Source organism: Citrus sinensis, chromosome 4, assembly GCF_022201045.2.
Source record: "Citrus sinensis cultivar Valencia sweet orange chromosome 4, DVS_A1.0, whole genome shotgun sequence".
Taxonomy (NCBI): Eukaryota; Viridiplantae; Streptophyta; class Magnoliopsida; order Sapindales; family Rutaceae; genus Citrus; species Citrus sinensis.
In genome coordinates this window covers 25,251,193-25,266,750 of record NC_068559.1, presented here as the reverse complement: position 1 = coordinate 25,266,750, position 15,558 = coordinate 25,251,193, and positions in this window count along the sequence as shown.

Genomic DNA, 15,558 nt, shown 5'->3' with positions numbered 1-15,558 from the left:
AGTCTTTCAGCTATAATGTAAAATGTTTGACATATAACTATTGAAATAATTAGAACTTAACATGACAAATAAAATAAAAAAGAATAAAATATGACTTTATCTTCCCAGTTTCTACTTTTCCTCCCACGAGTCTTTGAAGTCTTGACATTTCTTTGTCATTGAAGATGTTTAAAATAAGATTACCTTCAAATACGTGTTCTTAAAAAACTTTCAATATGATAATCGTGATAAATGGATAAAATTATAATTGTATCAATATATAAAAATATTTAAATAATGTATTTTACGTATAACAGTAGTATACCGAACCTCTTTATTTAGATGGTTACTTGAATTTAAATTCTAAAAGAATAGGGGGTTACAACATAAAATTTTAATTTTAATTTTATCCACTCTTCTATGTCTAATAAATAAATAAATAAAAATCTATTGAGATTCTATTTACATAGTTTTGATATAAAATAGTTGAAAAAAATTTCTTCACATATACAGAAATTTACATTAATAGTTATAGAGATTTTTATGTTAAATTATTAAAATAATATTATTATTTTTTAATAAAGATATTTTCACTTTGTTAAAATAAAAATGTTAATAAAATAATTTATATTTCCTTCTGGTATTATTGACGCTCTATTTCCTTCTGGTATCAGAACTTATTATTTTTTTAATATTTTATTGACGCTCTTATTTTATTAAAATAAAGATGAATTTACTGTATATATATATATACACCCACACACAAACATATGAGTTTATGGTCAACGGCGCAGATGTACTTGGAAAGACTTGATAAGTTGAACTGCGTACTGCATGCCTACACTGTAAGGCTGCAAGCTACCGTAGAGCTACATTCTCAGATCTTATAGCAAATTTTCTGAAACGCAATCTTAATTATTTGGAACGAAGTAAAATCAATCACTATTGGTGGGGCTCCCGCTGTTACCATTTTCCAGTCAACTGTAGATTTCACTGGGCCCCACAACTATGGGGCGTTTTTTCAACGGTAAAAGGGTTCTGTTTCTCTAGTTGCCAACATATTCACTCATGGATGGGCTGTAGGGCCTACATATCCGACGGCTCAGATCGATCATGATTCATGATCATTCAATATTTGATTCATAAATGAGAAATCCAATACAACCACACACTTCAAAAAAGAGAAGGGGGAAAAAATAGATGACAACAAGAAACCTCCGGAAATGGAAGTTGTTAGCTTTAATTTGGAGTTAATGATGCAACGAGATCACTAATTGTAAACTAAATCAAAGTTTCTAGTGAGTAGAATTGTGTGTGATTTTGGTGGAGCGGTTGAGATCGAAATTACAGGATACATTACAATTACAATTACACGTGGTATCTAGGAATTTCAAAGGAAGTTTTAATTGTATGCTCTATAGTTAATTGTATTAACCAAATCCTAGGCCTACCTGGGGATTGTTCCATTTGATGGATAAAGGAAAATTAATAATTTTAAAAGAAAATAAATAACATTTTAATCCTTCCCGCAAGTTGATGTACGAAAAAATTTTACCGGTTGATTTTTTACCTCTATTATAAAAATTAAACCATCTAAATTATCCACTAAAATACTTAAAATAACTGTTGTGCTTTATTTTGGTGTAATTATCGAGGGTCCAGCTATGGTACCACAGTTGTACCATACTACAGCTGGATCCAGCCTACAGTGGTACCATACTACAGCTGGATCCAGCCTACAGTAGTACCATACTACAACTGAATTTAACCATTGGATTCAGTTCTGATGACCACTGTAGGCTGGATCGAGCTGTGGTATGGTACCACTGTGGTACTATAACTTTGCCCAATTGTCAAATGTTAAGTTGAACAACAAAATCTTTTAAATTGATATAAATGTAATGATCTAATTGGAAACGTGATCATATTCATTATTACGCAAATACAAACAATTTTCACACTATGTTAATATATATATATATATATATATATATATTAGGTCGACGATGCCTGTTTTCAAGAGTTATGATGCAAACCACATAATCGATTGAATATTGGTAAATTGTCGAGTGCTGATAATGTCATCTCAAATCATAGCTTTAGTAAGCAACTCCGTTATCAAAGCCTAACATAGTAACGCACGTCGTTTGAGAGTTATAAAGGAGATGCTCCAATTCATACGGTACTCTCTCATCGCATGGCTTCTTTAACTTATTGGAATAAAATCATGGACTCATCGTCCGGTGAAGCACTTCCCAGAAATTTGAATTGTAATGCTCACATTGCAGAGTCAAAAAAAAAAGGGGATCCGTCTTCTCAAATAATATTTTGACCACATCATGATTAACTCCCTAAACTCAAAATCAACGGACAATGATCACTCCTTGAAAAAAGAAAAAATATATCTCAGGAATTGTGATGGCTCAAGTAACGTGGAAACCAAAAACGTCGGCCTGGCTGTGACATCGCCGTCTAATTAAACTATTGCCGTCATATCATATCCATTGACGTGGGATGGGCAGCCGGGTGATTTTATCGCAGACGTTAATTGAAAGGGCTTCGAGGATAAGTCATCGGGAGGGAGGGGTGACGTGGATATCAAGAAGTGATGTCGACCACTCATGTCATGCAAAGGGGGGCCCACGTGTCCCCCTTCCTATTAAGAAGGGAGCTGCGCCTCCCTTTCTTCTACAACAAGAGGAGAAATTGACTTTGGTGTGCTGCTGCTCATGCCATGTAAAGAAAAGATGGGACCCAGCTTTATGGCGTGGGGCCAAAGTTTTTGATGCAAAGGCAATGTGCAAGGGGCATGCTAAATGCAAATGGCTGGCCGCTGGCTGATGGGTGATGGCCCCCGCAATCAACGTAGCCGATTTTGCTCGTAATTTTTTATTTTTGAATTCCATTACTCAAAAATCACGTTGCGTGCTGCTCTTACTTGTAAGTGTGGTAACTGCGTTGGCTGGCTGGCAACGACATAAAGGCGAAACACATTACCCAGGCTCGGCTACTTGTCCGTCTCTACTCTCTTCTAAGCCTTTCACTGCCCTCCAGATTCTTCTAATCAGTTAGTCAAACACTTGGCCGGCATCCACTTTTGTCGTCCTTCACTTACAACTTGTTCTGCACACTACCCTTGTATTTGTGGAAGGACGTTCTTTAAAGCCCTTATTAAGGGGACTCGGACTAAACTCTGGGGGGTACCGGTCCACGGGTCATGCTATAGCCTATGTGACCAATTGACCAAATTTTCTGTCCTAGAATCGAATTTATTTACTATCGACCTTTTTGGTGTCGGATGCATTTAGCATTTACCAGCCACGGTTAGAATCTCACATTTCACAATAGCAATGGAAAGTACACAACATCTCAATCCTCAACATTCACATTATTTGCTTATCAAAAGAATTTTAGATAAATATTATTAAATATCAGTTCATCATCAGAGGTTCATGTATAATTCATAAGTAGGGTTGGCAAGTGCTAAAACGTGGACCCTCTAATTTAATAAAATTAAGGGGAAAAGGAGTTTACCATCAGTTTGGTAATACTCTAACTTTTAAAATAATCGTTATTAGCTGTGCTATTAAAATAATTAGCCTTGAAGAAAATTAGCTAAAAAATTATTTTTAAAAATACTGTGAGTTTTAAAAGTAACCATACGTGTTTAATAAATCTTACTGTTAAACTGCTTTAAGAATATAAATAACTAAATTAAACATAATTTTAAATAAATCTTATATAGATATATATTTATAAACATGAATATAAAATATTTTTTATTGTGTATATATAATAATTGATAACTAAAATAAATATTTTATATTAGTAATTTTATTTTTATTTTGTTATCTTAATATAATTGGTAATAACAATAATATCTTTGAAGTTAATGATTTTATTTCTTAATTAATAAGGATAATTTAGGATTTTTATAATATATATATATATATGAAATTATATTAAGTATAAAATTAATTCTCAAAATCACATTTGGAAAGCTACTCTTTCCCACTTTTTTAAAACTTACTCGATGATTAAGTGATTTTGCTAAAAGTAATTTTTAAAAAATTTATCCAACATAAAATTAGCTTTTAACTTTTTAAAATTACTTTTAAATTTCGCAAAAATAATTCCAAATGAATCCTTAGTCTGGATTATATTTGCCCTTGAGTTGCAACTCTATTAAATAATAACAACTTAAAGATACCTCATATAATTGATTTGGAAAAAAAAAATACTTATACTAAGCCATCATTATAGTCCTTAAAATGCACAAGTAGAGGTTAAATAATTAGACAGCTGTACCATGCAGAGAAATCTAAATAAACTATAGCCGGCAAAAAATATGATTTGACATGAAATAATATAGTTTAGTTTCTGATTAAGCCATATATTATATATATATTTTTTATGAAGTTGACTAAAGTTTGTGAGTGATAAGTATGCATGGCTCTAGCATTTAACTTTATTGGCAAGTTCCTTAACTTGAAAGAAGGGGTGTTGGGGATTTTTCTCCTTTTTATTTTATTTTTTTTTTTTCTATTTGTCAAGGAGTCAAAGACGTACGAAAGATATGCACCTGTTTTTTTCTTCAACCTTCTTATTTTAATATAATTAATTAATTAAATCGCTAAAGAAGATCTATCTTGATTGCGTTTTAGTTTCAGGTCTCTTCGATGGGATGGTTTTTCGTCACATGCGGTTCCATTATTGATTCATTTTCCAACTATTTTGTCCATGATATCTTATTGTGATACCACTCTCCCTTCAATTTTTGGAATACTAACCAACCTAATTAGCCAAATTCAGGTTCAAAGCACATACTGTGTTACTGGGACGATATAATTTTGTCATATTTAGCCAATCGAATCGCTGTAACTATACTTATTTTCTTGATTTTTTTTATTAATTTTGTATTTGCAGTTATGTGATGATTGAGTTCTAGTATCATTTTCTGAATTTCATTAATTATTATTTTTACATGACCAATCTTTAATTCTTATCTTAATATTCATGTAATAGGTTTATTACTGCATTTGTTATTTGTTGGGGCCAGCTTGGAATTGTTGTGGAAAACATCAGTAATTTTTGTATACCCCACAAAAAAAAAATAAAAAAATTTAAAGCCCGTTTGGGATTGTTTTAGGGAGGCTTAAAAATAATTTTAAAAATTTAAAAGTTAATTTTAGTATTTAATAAAAAAATTAAAACCACTTTTGTCAAAATCAGCCCATTCTACAACTGATTTTATAAAGCATGAAGGAGTAGCTTTTAGATTCTGATTTTGAAAATCAATTTTATCCTTTAATACAATTCCATAAATATCCTTAAAATTATTACCTAAACCCAAAATTATCCTCATTCAAATTTGAAACAAAATCAATATATTTTAATACATTTTTATTATAATTCATCAATATAAATTTATTAATATCAATTTGTTGGTCGAATTATTATTAAATTTGTTTCACTATATTATAAATTTAATTATCAATTGTTTTAAGATAAAAATAAAAAATAAAATCAATATATTATAAATTTTATTTTTAGTAAAATTATTATAATACACAATTCATAGTCATATATATATATATATCACATTTTAGTCATTTATTTTCTCTCAGCATTTTAAAAATAAAATTTACCAAAAGTCCATAACCATTTTCAAAACTCACAGTACTTATGAAAACAAAATTTACCAAACACTTAATCGATAGCTAACAACAATTATTTTAAAAGGAGTATTAACATAGCCATAAACTCTTGTACAAATTTATTTTGTATAAACTGATGTGTCATGATAAAATTGGTTGAATTAAATATCTCTTGGTCCACATGATTTATTTTTGTTATTTTATATTTTCATTCAACGAATGAATTAATACTAAATCAGTTTGTATAAGATAAATTTGTACAAGAGTTTGTGGTTGTATTATGACTCTTTTAAAAGTTATAATATTCTCAAAATGGCCCTTAGTTTATGCCTTATTCTCATCCCGTGTTCCTGATAGCACTCAATAGAATGCGCGGAATAGTTCACTATAGTTACACATGAGATTAATCAGGAAAAAATGTCAAAAAAAAGAATATTTAACACTAACATCATAAATTTCTGATGTAAGGATGTTTTGAATTAATTTAAAAAATACGAGAATTACATGTATGTATATATAAACCTTAATTCAACTCTTATACTTGAAAGATTTAAAATGAAATAAGAATTTCGCTTATATGATGTATTGTCATTCGTAACATTATATTGAGACACTTAGAGTGTGTTTGATATAGAATTTAAAAATGATTTTGAGTTTTTGAAATTAAGAACACCGGAGATATTAAAATACACATTTGGCAATTTTTGATTTTTTTGTATTTGAAAAAAGTTTTCAAATACAACTCAAAAACCTAGTGTAAAAAATTATATATATATATATATATATATATACTTAATTGTATCTCAATTCAATTCAATTAAAATACGGTTTTCTTCTTATCTTAAAAAAATTTTAACTTTTAAAATTTAATCTCTTTACAACGTTCACATCATCTTATTTTTAAATTTCCTTTTTTTTTAACATAACATATTTATTCACTGTTAATAAATTCCCAAGGTTAGTTCTATCTCAAAAGTTATTAAGGTATGATTGAATGAAGACTCTCTAATTTAACCTTTCTACATTATCATCATTCTTTTAAATAAAAAAAAAAATTCTCTGGGGCTTTTTTGAATGCCATGCTTGCAGCATAAACATATTGGTGAAAGATGATATCTAGTTGAAGTTTTGTCAAAATACAAAGATTTTTGTATTCTATTCAAATTTTTTAAAACAGTTTTCAAATGACAAATCAAATGCACCCTCATCTTTGATTAAAATTTTAAATACGTTTAAGACCCTTCAATTATAAAAAAGATAAGCAAATGCTACAAAATTTATATATTCTTAAATCAAGGAGCTCAATCACGTAAGATCCTTGTGGGACGCATGTCGTATTCTGGTAAGTTGATAATCTTGTGATTCATGCCATCTGAACATGAGCCGATCGTCCAAAGCCAAAGGTTATAAGATCGACGACATTGATCGTAGATTTGAAATGGGACGTTTAAGGTTACTAGTTCTGTGCATGTGTGCTGTTTTGATGATGATGTGGACTTTTCCTGTAAGCCCCCCTCTTAGCTAGCATATGAGATTTTTAATAGAGATTTGGATTAGGCATTTCACCAACTGATGACACGTGGTGGGATAGCGCTGTTTCGTCATCGAAGGTAATTGGATTTGGAAGCAAAGGTGGAGAGCTGTGTTAAGTGGCCTCGTCTTGTGATTCCTTTTCCTCATTCTGGATAAAGAGAAAATGAATCTTTTTTTTTTCCTTTTTACTTTTTTTTCCTTTATAACGAAAGGTCAATCTGCATTTTTTAATTAAATTTGGATTTGTCTTGCGATTTTCGTTTGTCTTATGATAAGAAAAGTGTTATCCATTAAGCGAATCACAAATTGAGTTGTAGGTGATATGTATGTTCTATCCAATAAAGAGTAAAGAGATCCAAAAGGATTAGATATGATCTCTAAAAGACAAATATGATAATTGAAAATTATGAATTCTGAGATTTCAAAATAACGAACATTGAAAACTATGCATTCTAAAAAATTTAATCGGTTCAAAATACATTACGTTTAAGCACATAACATGATGTCTTTGTCCAAATTTAAAATGATATCTTAATTTGTAAAAGATTTTTTGATCATTGAGAAATCTAATTCCTATAATAACAAGCAATGATGTGAAGGTTAGTAAGTGGATCTGGATTCTATATTGATCTCAATTTAAGTAAAATATAATTTTATAATTGGCATTATTGGATAAGAATGTATATGCAAATAATTAAATTTAAATCTTATATTATTTTAAATATCTAAAAGTATAATCATTTTTAGGTGTGGAAGTCTTTATTTATTTTTCTAATGCAGACATGCTCTTAAGTTGTGTAGTTTAAGAAAGTTAAAAACTAACTCTCTTAAACTCTATGATTTAAAAGTATGACGGCATAAAAATGACAAAAAAAAGTGTCCGCACTAAAAAAAATTATCCAAGAGTTTATATAGAATTAACTTTAAAAAAATATTAAATAAGTGATTGTCCATTAAAATTTAAACCACACATTAAACAGGTGCAAGAGGCAAAAGCAAGACTAAACCACGTCACATGGTGGCTTTGTCTCTCGGTATGATTAGCTTAATGACGTTAAAAAATGGTAAAGGCTAAAGATTAAGGGCAATTACAGTAACTAAATCACACTTCACGCTATCTAATTAAATCACAAACCCACTGTTTCCCCAATATTAATTAATCCGCTGATTTCGTTTCACTCTTGTCTGGTGCTTTATCTTAAAGTAATCTCAAGATTCAAAAGCATTTTTTATTTGTCCTTTTAAAATCCTTGGAAACAGAATTTTCAATTAAAACAATTTTCGTAAGATTGGACATAAATGGTGAATAATTATACGATTGGGTAGATGACGGGCCATGCTTAATGTTAGATTTTTTTTTTCACATGTATATTGATTTTTTCCTTTCTATTTTATTTTATTTTATTTTTCATTTTACGTATGCTTTAGGATGGGGTTAAATAGATGCGAGTTGTAAGGTGGGCTCCGGGCGAAGGGAGCAAAACCTTTCTGCTAAATTTGGACAGAATCAGTTTAGCAAGCTGTTACACGGGGCCCACTTCTGTTCGGACGTTCTGAGACAGATGAGTTGTTCCCTCCGAGTGGTGCACGGCTCTTTCATGGACGAAACACGTGGCAAAATAGTCGTCTCTGCTTTTAGCTCCCCATGCCACGTAAGACAGAAACATGTAGCCGCCTGACATGAGGTGTTTCAATAGAATTAGCAGTCAGCAAAAGTCGACGCCCAAAAAAGAAAAAAATCACCGTTACCCTGTATAGTTGGCTCTTTTACGTGCTCGAGGTGCCCCCCCCCCCCCCCCCCCCCCCCCCCCCTCCCCCCTTTCTTTCTTTCACATGCAGTGCATGTCCCGTTACGTTTTAGCTTTACGTCAAAATATGTTTTATGCAAATTTCTACTTTACTTGCGTCAGATAAAGATTCTAAATACAGTTTAACAAATTTTTAATTAGCACAATATAAAACTAGGAATAGTATATAAGATCCTTTAGTTTGAGACGACTCAGATGAATTCAAAATACATATTAAAAAGGGAAGTGCATGAAAATTATTGGGGGTTTGTTACTCATTCACAATCGATCCCTACATAAATTCTTACCTTATTACGTGCCAAATATTGTTCCATCTGTGACCCACTGTACGTTTCTACGGTAGGTGTTAGGTGCTAACTCGGCAGGCAAATGTTTGGTTGTGGTACCGGCATGTATAATGCTGGCTTATTAATTTTCCATGAAAAGAGATTTGAAAAACATTGAGCAAAAAGCAAGCTGCATACAACCATACTATTTATTTTTTTTTAAAAAAAAGAAGTACCCCAAGGGCTTCGGAGTAAAATGGAATGTTTAAATAAATTAGTTGAACTCAGAATAAAAAAACAGAAGCATGTGAGGTGTGTATAGATATATATTTTTTTTTCTTTTCGAAAAAAAAAAGATGGGAATTATCAGTTGGGCAACAAGAACAAGTCATTGGACTTGTTAACGTAGAATTATATCAATCTAATTCCTCATTCTCTACGTTGGGATTTGAAAGGATTGAATGAGTTAACCAACCAAATAAATTAAAGTGAATATTTTATTTTATAAGTTGTAAGCAAGCAATAGATTTAGCCGCTGACTAAACAGAGAATTTGAAGTAGACAATGCAGAGGATCTTGCTTAACGCATTTGCCATTGATTAGGGTCCCCTTCTGACCGATGTGGATACGGACTGCATGCGTACGCACATGATGCTATGCATCCCACACGGTTGAGTAAGGCTCAAGCCAAATTTGCCCTGTGTCACCCGTGCGATTTCACTTGTTTAATTAAATTTTGTTTTTTTTGTTTTAACCACGAGGTATTCTGGTGAGGGCCCCAACTGTGGGACACACCTTTAAGTCCGTACCATAAATCAAACTAAAAGTCTCCGCTCGAACCGAGAGGCACAAGTTCTCCCAACAAAGACGAGTTTTCTGCGACTCGAACTGGAGAGCAAACCCAATCAAATCACTTAAGGGGACTCCATTACCAGTGGAGCCAACACTTTGTTAGTACTTGTTTAATTAAATTGATTAACCGTAACTCGTACAAACAGTCAAATCGCGTTCATTTGTTGAAATGACGAATTTGGCCCAAAGCTGGTTGAACTTAGATATGGACTCAACACGTGATCCATTTGATTGCACGTGACAGGGTTCTCAAAAAGTAAAAAATGGCAGAAGTTTGACTGGTCTTTACTTTATTACATCATGTGAATCTTGCCTGCCTTTGCATATTTTCAGATCAACACGCCACCTCACTTTTGTCTTTGCAGTTGCATATCTTTTCATGTTGTCTCTGCCATCGTGACTATTCATGGCAGTATAAGAAATTCTGAATTGAAATTAGACTAAAGATGATTCTTCAAATGACAGAAACATCCCCTAAAAAACTGAAGTTACCGCAAGTCATGTTAGGGTTTTTACGGAACTTTCACTTGACTGCTTGGCCGTGCAAGCAAAAATTAGGTTGCTTTTTGCTACCCAGCACTGGGACAAGTTCAAGTAAATCGCCTTTACGTGGATGGTACGTGAACTTCAAGCTTCAACAAAAAATAACCCAAAGCTATATGGGCCTATATAAATGTATAGTAGTGTATATATTCTTTTTTTTTTTTTGAGAATTATAGTGTATATATTCTTAAGTAGCTTGCAATCACTCTCCCCGTCTCCCGTTACGGGGTCATGATCTTCTCTCCGTGATTCTCAGTAACCAATTGAATAACGCCAACTTGCATAGCGCAATTTGAAGTTTTATTAATTACCCTTCGTTTTTAAGAAATTAATTTGCAAGATAAGTGTCACATATATTGTTTTTCTCGCTTCATATATGAAAAAAAAAATGAAAAATATAATACTAAATTCCTCTTTTGAAAGATCAAGATTGGGTGGAAGGGATAAGGTTTAAGATGTGGAGTGGGTGGAATAAAAATCTTTTCATTTCTCACCTCAGGCTCTCATAGATTCTAACAAAGTAAATGCGAGTGGACTGCAACAAAACGAATAGATGTGTATTCGATATAGAGATTTAAGTTGTAAAATAAAAAAAAAACATGAATATACACCCATAAATTTATGATAACGTATAGATCTTTCCGAGAATGAATTCAAGAAACAACGGCTTCGATGGGTGACAAAATTAAGATCGTCAGATGTTGAGCATGCTAATTGTAATTAGTCAAAGTAGTCAGCTCGTTTAGGAATATTAACAAATTACAGGTTTTAGAGTCACATGCTAAAAGATCCTTATAAATTAATTTTGTCACAATATGCATGGTCGGTGACTATCTCTAACTAAAGTCTATCGATGGTTCAACGCTGCTAATCAACACGTTTAAGTTCTTACTTTTAACTATATATCGATGTACGTATGTGTCGGTCAATGATTCCAAAAAAGTATGACATGTCACTCCACTAACGGCTGTTGTCTCACAGTCATCCGCTGCATACATTAGAGAATGAATTAGAAGCGCTAAGTCGTATGAGAGTCATGTTAACAGATGTTATGACGTCGGTTATAACGGGGAGTAGATGAAAAGGCACCAGCGAATGTGTTGACGATGAAGGTAAAAATTATTTATTTAAAAGACTAGCGGTCGATTTGCATTTTGCAGTTCTAGGTAGCGTAAATTTGTGTCATTCGGAAACGTTAAAATTTGCTTAAGAATTAAATAAAAATTAATAGGGATTTGTGAGAATTTAGCGTAACGAACCATAGATGGGATTAAGGTGAGGGAACTGAGGATGTTGCTTTACGCATTTGGCATCTAAATTGTGATTTGTTTTTTATTTTGTTTTGTTTGGTTTTTGGGGCCCTTTAACCTCATCGATCTTCGTGTAAAAAAATCCCAGTGAGCGTGCACACGTGCTGGCCCAATGCTTGAGTAATTCTCAAGCCATCCTAACATTCTCTGTCCATTGAATTTTTTATTTATTACCTAAAAAGATTTTTTTAAAAAAAGAGAGAGCAAAAAAAAAATAAAAAATTTAGGACCTTTTAATTTACTTTTTGTACAAGACTCGTGTTTTGTCAAAGTCAAAGACACAAAAGGCCTGTTCAGGGCCTTGTGTGGTCATTTTTATTTTTTATCTACATTTGCGCTTAGAGCTTATCCTCTCAATATATATTTAATTAACTTCAAGGTAATGGAATTTCATGTCCTTCCACTTTAATTTACGTTCAATGAGTTCAAAATAAACCAATCAACATTTCAAAAATTTGTGAAGTTAAAAATGGTTGTGTGTGTGTGTGTGTGTGTGTACACACCGAACCCCACGTTCCCAAACTAGTTTTTGATCATCATATATTTAGTCGTATTAAATTTATCTTTTTTTTTTTAAGAAGTAGAATACGGTGCAATGAGATGGAGATGAGCCGACAGCTTCTGGTAGCTTCTAATTTCCAATAATGGGTAGTGTAGTTTGGAGGGGGTGAAGTTTTTATTGTTCAAACATCAAAGTTAAAAGAGTACTCGTACATAAGATTGCTTAATGCCTGCTAGTTTTGGGACACTGATAACGTGCTTGGTAAGTGAAGTTAACTACAACACAAGCTACACTACTAGCGTGGGTTATTATGGTTCATTTTCTTCAAAACTAATGTCTTATTTAGTGTAACTTTTGAGCAACTCAGTCATAATTTCACTATCTTGGGTTTGTGTTAAAAAAAAAAAGAAAAAAGAAAAAGGAACAAGTTCAAGTACTATTACTAAATCTTATATAATTTGTCATTACAGACTTAGAATAACAATATTAAAGAGATAAGAATTCAGTATTGAGCAGAGTTTTTTATGAGTACTAAATCAATAGTTGTTAGACAAGATGAATAAAAAAATAATTTTTTTTTAAAAAACAATTCTAATCATTGATTCAATGCTCAGCTAAAATTTATCTTAACACCAAATCTTAATTCATATTAAAGATGTGTTAGAAAGTGATTTTATAAATAAAAAGAAAATCATTTATTTAGTATCACTTTTAATAAAAACAATACCATTTTTCAATTGCCAGTTGCTTCTCTAAGAAGTGCCTACCACTTCTCTTAAATGCATTTTTTTATCTTAGAATACGTACCTGTTTATTGAAGTCAAATACATTTAAAAAAAAAAAGGGTCTCTTCGAGTATATGATAGTGTTTTAATTAGATATCAAATGTACCCCCGATTGGATTCTCAACATGTAAACTTGCTTCAATGAAATATTTTAGTTTACTAAATTCCATTAATATTTAATTTGTACCATCAGAACAAAAAAAAATATTTTGTTACCGTTCTCCCAATCGAACCGCACCAAATGGCAGATAAAAACATTAAAATAGTAAATTCTCTATTCTATAATTCATGGTTTAATATATATTAGTCAAACTCTAAAGCTACACAAATTGATTTTGACATAAACCCATTTTCAATGATCATTTGATGCTTGCATGAAACAAAGTACAATGCAGTAAAGTACTGAAATTAATTAATTTGCACTTTTAAATCTTCTCCTTGATGTAACGGGTTCTGAAACTGAAATTACCTCATAGCAGAACCTGTCAAAAATCGCATCATTTTATTAAAATTGTCAAATTCGTGGGAGGTTTCTCTTTGAAAATGGCCTTTGTAGCATAAACCCATCGACACATCATATTAAGAAATTAAAGAAATTAAAGAAATGAAAGAACCGTAGCAATAAATTAATAAAAAAAAGCACAACTTAACCTGAAAACAAATGGCACGTTAGCACGTACTTATTAAAACTCTGCAAATTAATATAAAATTAATTAAAGAAAAGGTGTGACAATTATGTTAATTGATTAATATGTACAGCCATTGCGGCCATTCTGCACAGCCTTGGCTCGTGCATGAATCTCGATAGAAATTGGTGTTCAAAAACGTCATCGTTGAGAGCTCCATTTTATCTAACTTCCTAAGTTCCTGTCGTAGCATTTTCCAGTTGACACAGGATTAATTTAAAACAAATGGTAATCTCTTTCCTTCTAAGAAAACATCGAATGGGATGAGAAACTTCACTCGTTAAACACCAAATCAAAGTCCTCTGTTGATATTACTCGACTTCGAATGATCGATGGCACAAAGCGTACGTATTCACGAATAGTGGAGCTACAACCAAAGGAACGAACCTACTAGCAATTAATCAACCATGTATTAACATATAAAAAGCATCATTTTATTAATAATTGTAACGATAGCAATGATGATGATAATAATTATTATTAATAAGGTTGACTACGATGTAACGTACACAAAATGATGATGGATTGATGGTATGTGGCCGTCCAAAAGACCGACATGTTAATATTCTCTGTAGAGAAATGTCGAAAGGGTATCGGATTAGGTTTATTGGTTTAGCAAGCAATATGCATCATGCCATGTATTAAAAACAAAATCCTGATACTTGGTCGGCATCTAATCTTCTTCAACGTCACCTAATGGCTAATGGGCATTAATCAATCTATCAATCCAAGTTTTCTTGGGCAGTTTTCTTTCTCCTAATTCGCCTTTGTTTTTACATCAAGTAAAAGATAGAAACCCTAATATCTGTCCGAGTGAGAGAAAAATTTTGAACCACGCATTTTGATTGGAGAAAACTCGGATTACCCCACTTGAAAAAAAAAAGAAAATTGGCTATCGATGAGCATGTCTCAGCTTTAGGAAACTCAATCAGGACTTGGTAAGAAAGTAATTGTGAGATAGAATCATAGAATCCCTTTAAAAAAGAACTAAAGGAGCATTTCACCAAGTAATTAACAAAGCCATGGCTGGTTGAGTTTAGGTGTAGTAACTAAACAAATTAATTAATTAAATTGGTGATATTGCTTACGATTCCATGATAAGTACATAATTCTGGTCAGATGGGCTACATTATGCTGTATCTACTCGGGTAGTCGTCATGATTATAATCGAAAGCGAAGGATACAGCGATATAATTAATACTAGTAATTAACTTCTAAATCATGACGTACATTCGATTATTCGAAACTTAATTATCCTTGCCTTTCTGCATATATTGTTTAAACTTTTGAGCTTTGACTTCATCTTCTTCTTAAACTTCTGTCACCTCAAAGATATAAGTATGTGACACGCGTTATTTTATAATTACAATTTATATAAATAATTTTAAAAATAAATGCTCAGTTAGTCTTGATATTTTGACCTGAATATTTCTTTATTTTTTTATTTTAAAAAATACTTCAAAATACTCACGTAGTTTAATATATTACATTCTTATCCTTACTTTTTTTCTTATTATAATTATACCATTCCAACAATATTCTTGACATTATTTGATTTATCTATAAAATATTTAATTAGTAAATTAACTAATAACTATCAGTGTGAAAGAACTAGTATTTTTTATACCTTTACATCA